This window comes from Crocuta crocuta, unplaced genomic scaffold, assembly GCF_008692635.1.
Source record: "Crocuta crocuta isolate KB4526 unplaced genomic scaffold, BGI_CrCroc_1.0 scaffold223, whole genome shotgun sequence".
Lineage (NCBI taxonomy): Eukaryota > Metazoa > Chordata > Mammalia > Carnivora > Hyaenidae > Crocuta > Crocuta crocuta.
Genome location: NW_027529426.1, coordinates 597,267 through 600,896, shown reverse-complemented (window position 1 = coordinate 600,896; position 3,630 = coordinate 597,267). Strand labels below are relative to the sequence as shown.

General features: G+C 35.2%; 1 long non-coding RNA gene across 2 annotated transcripts in view; it reads left to right on the top strand.

The window, feature by feature from the left end:
- Nucleotides 1-2,679: 2,679 nt before the first annotated feature.
- Nucleotides 2,680-3,630, top strand: part of LOC144227270 (uncharacterized) — a 64,656-nt gene continuing 63,705 nt past the window's right edge. For both annotated transcript variants that reach the window (XR_013333891.1, XR_013333892.1), the window contains exon 1: nt 2,680-2,896. This is a non-coding gene — a long non-coding RNA (uncharacterized LOC144227270). The remainder of the gene's footprint in view (nt 2,897-3,630) is intronic.

The window sequence follows — 3,630 nt, the reverse complement described above, 5'->3', positions numbered from 1 at the left end:
CTTACACAGAAGTCAAATAATGTCTAGTTTTCCCATTCAACAGGACATAAAAAATGAAAACAAATGTTAATAAAATCTCTCATTTTCCCTGCTCAATATTTTTCAACTTTTGATACCTCGCAAGAAACAAAATAAATACCAAAAAAACTGAAAGTTAAATGAAATTAATGGAAATGTCAGAAACATGATTATAAGGAAATCTTATATGTATTACTCTTTAGTTGTGGAAACTTGCTTACATATACTTATGTATGCTGTTAATAAATTTGTTGCCACTTCACAGAAATGATTAAATGTATCAATTCTACTGCAATTCTTGAGCAAGCAAGGGTGACAAGATCCCTCTTTTTTTTATTGTTTATTTTTGAGAGAGAGAGAGAGCATGCACGTAGGTGAGTGGGGGAGGGAGAGAGAGAGAGGGAGACACAGAAAATGAGGCAGTCTCCAGGCTCTGAGCTGTCAGCACAGAGCCTTACATGGGTCTTGAACCCACAAACTGTGAGATCATGACCTGAGCTGAAGTCAGACACTTAATCCCCTGAGCCACCCAGGCGCCCCTGCTGCAATTCCTTAAACAACACCTTGACATCTAAACCTACTGCCTGCCCCCTAACAAGTGTGAATTACAGTTAGGAAGCTACCCTGAAAAGAATAGGTGAGGATTGAAATTAATAAAGAAGCAAAAAATGAGACAGAAAGGCAGAGGAAGGGTGATACAAGGGAATTAACTTTATTTCTTAACTTTCTATTCTTTTCCAGTCTCTGTGTTAGGAATGATTTTTTCATTATTGTATCTATTACCTTCAACTCCACTATGAGATGGCATAAATAATTTTAATAAACAAGTGAGAACCTGATGTCCAGAGAAGTCCAGTTACTTTCTCCCTAAGCCTCAGAGCAAACAAGTATCTGAGATAGGTTAGTCTGATTTAAAAATCTGTTTTGTTTTCCCAGAACTAGGTTATTTTGAAGACATTAAATTAAGAGTGATTAATCAGCTAAACTCAATAGCATATTAGATAGATTCTAGATATTTAAAATTTAATGGAAGAAAATGACTAATATGTTTATTTTAGGGCCAGTGCTACTATTTACACCTCCTTAAATCGCTCAAAGTCACATAGCTTGCTTGTTTTGCTCAAAAATGAAAAACAGCTTAAAAAATGCACATTTTAAATTAGAATAAAATTAACATATGATAGAATTCCAGAAAACCAAGGAGAATCCAAATAAGATAAGCACAGATCTAGTGACCTCATTTCAATGTACTGGAATTAGGACATGCTCCTTGAATTAAGATTAAGTTTAATACATGACCACTCAGTTTAGATCTACTTTAACTACCATTGGTGGAATCAAGTGCCATTCATTAGAATCAGAATTTTTCCAGAAGGTCTAGTCTATTTCAACATAGCACTATCCAAAAAATTGGACTAGACATATGAATCAGGTCACAAAACTCAAAAAGTTGACTCTAGCCTTTGATTAAGTGACAAAATGACCCATAATTAATTCCAAGAATTGTGTCAGGTATTTGTTCCACTGCATATCTTTTTTCTCTACAGTTCTGATCTTAGCTTGATAACAGAAACTATGATTACTCTCTTTCTGTGATCAGATTCTTAGCTCAGACCCCAGAATTTACTCGGCCTGGTTTCTTTCTTTGCTGTCCATCCAACCATTAGACTTACATTAGGACTACAGATACACTCTACCTTCATCACACATACTCAGGACAAGAATACAATGTTTCTAGTTTGAGCTCTGTCAGGATTCACAGGTGTGACAAAGACATCTCAAGTATAACTTTCCAACCTAGAAGATCAAACTAGAAACAAACTTAAGATGTTTAAATAAACATAAATGATAACCATATGGTTGGTTTTAAGGGAGATTATGATGGTTTGACCAGGCCATGTCTCATTTATATGTATGGCATTTGGCCCAGCACATAGCATTCATAGAATAAATGTTCAATAATCAGGTGATTAGTTGAAAAGAATCATTGATATCACTAACGTTCTTAGAATTAAACAAATAAAACTGTCTCTGCCTGGTTCAAGAAGCAAAGGAATTGACTGAAAGATTGGCTAAAGAGGTTGGGACATGAGTTTTGTAAAATAGGTAAGGACAAAGAAGTTAGGGGAAAGTGAGAACCACAGAAATGCTCCAGAGAATGAGTTTGGTGAAGGCACCACAACCACTGTTTTGTTTTGCTTTTTAGTTTTTTAATACTTTTTATTCTCAAGTTAGTCAACTTACAGTGTAATCCTGGCTTCAGGAGTGGAATCCAATGTTCATCTCTTACATATGACACCAGTGTTCAACTTGAAAAGCGCCCTCTTTAATGCCCATCACCCTTTTAATACCCTCCATCAACACTCAGTTTGTTCTCTGTATTTAAGAGGCTCTAATGGCTTGCCTCCCTCTCTGTTTTTATTGTAATTTTCCTTCCTTTTCCTTATGTTCATCTGTTATGTTTATCAAATTCCACATGTGCATAAAATCATATGATATCTGTCTTTCGTTTTGAACCACAGATACCATAGCATACTCCATCATCATAACCCATGCCAGACATTTGACTTTGCCTCTTGTGTTGCTGTCACAATCACCCCTAGCAGCTGGATCATGTGACTACCATCATTTGGTCACCTCCAGTATTCAGTGCTTGTCTGACCATGTCTCAACTGTTTGATTTAACTTGAACATTGTATTCTATATTAAAAATCTAACACCAAAGTAGAGAGCGGGGTGGTTAAAGGAAAACTTGTTGGAATATTTAGCTTGAGAAGATGAATGAAAGCTGTTCTAATATTTAAAAGACATACATATGAACTAATTTCAAGTTTTTCAGAGGATGGAGCAAAGACTAATGAGTAAAAAGTATGACAAGGTAAGATTTCTTTTTAATATTAAAAACGTCCAAAATTGGGATGGACAAATCCCCGCTGTTAGGAGTAATTATGCAGGAACAAGACAGTCACTTCTGAGGATGTCATGGAAAAATTACTGTTTGAGTGTGAGACTGGACTACATAATTGGTAAGATTAGAGTAACTCCAAGTCTCCACAGTCCTTTGATCTCTGCCTTTGAATTTCATGTAAAATATTTTAAATCGTTTACATTGCTAATTGGTCTTCAAGTTAAAAGAAATTTTGCGTTTGTACAAAAGAACAAAATTTGCCTCCAGCCTCTTGAGCATGACTATTTACGTGTGATGCCCCACCATGACTTCTCAGTGCTTTTCTTAGCAATTTATGGTGTTAACAGATATATCTCATCTTGGTGTGGCCATTGGACTATTTTAGATATGGCTATTGGAAACCTGTATCCTGAGCGTGCTTTTGGAATTTAGTATATGGATTTTCATTCAAATAGTTTTCTAGATATTATAGAACGCACATACACATTTTTACATGATTATTTAGCTTTTTATTTTGAAAAATTCAGACAGTCTAAAGTTGCAAAATAGTACAGAGTTCCTATTTGCCCTTCACTCAGGTTCCCTAAAGTTGATGTTACTGTATTCATTTAATCATCTTTTTTCATTGTGTGTGTGTGTGTGTGTGTATGACTGTGATCAAAGAAAAATTGCACTGATGGAGTTAAATAGGCAAAAAAAAAAAA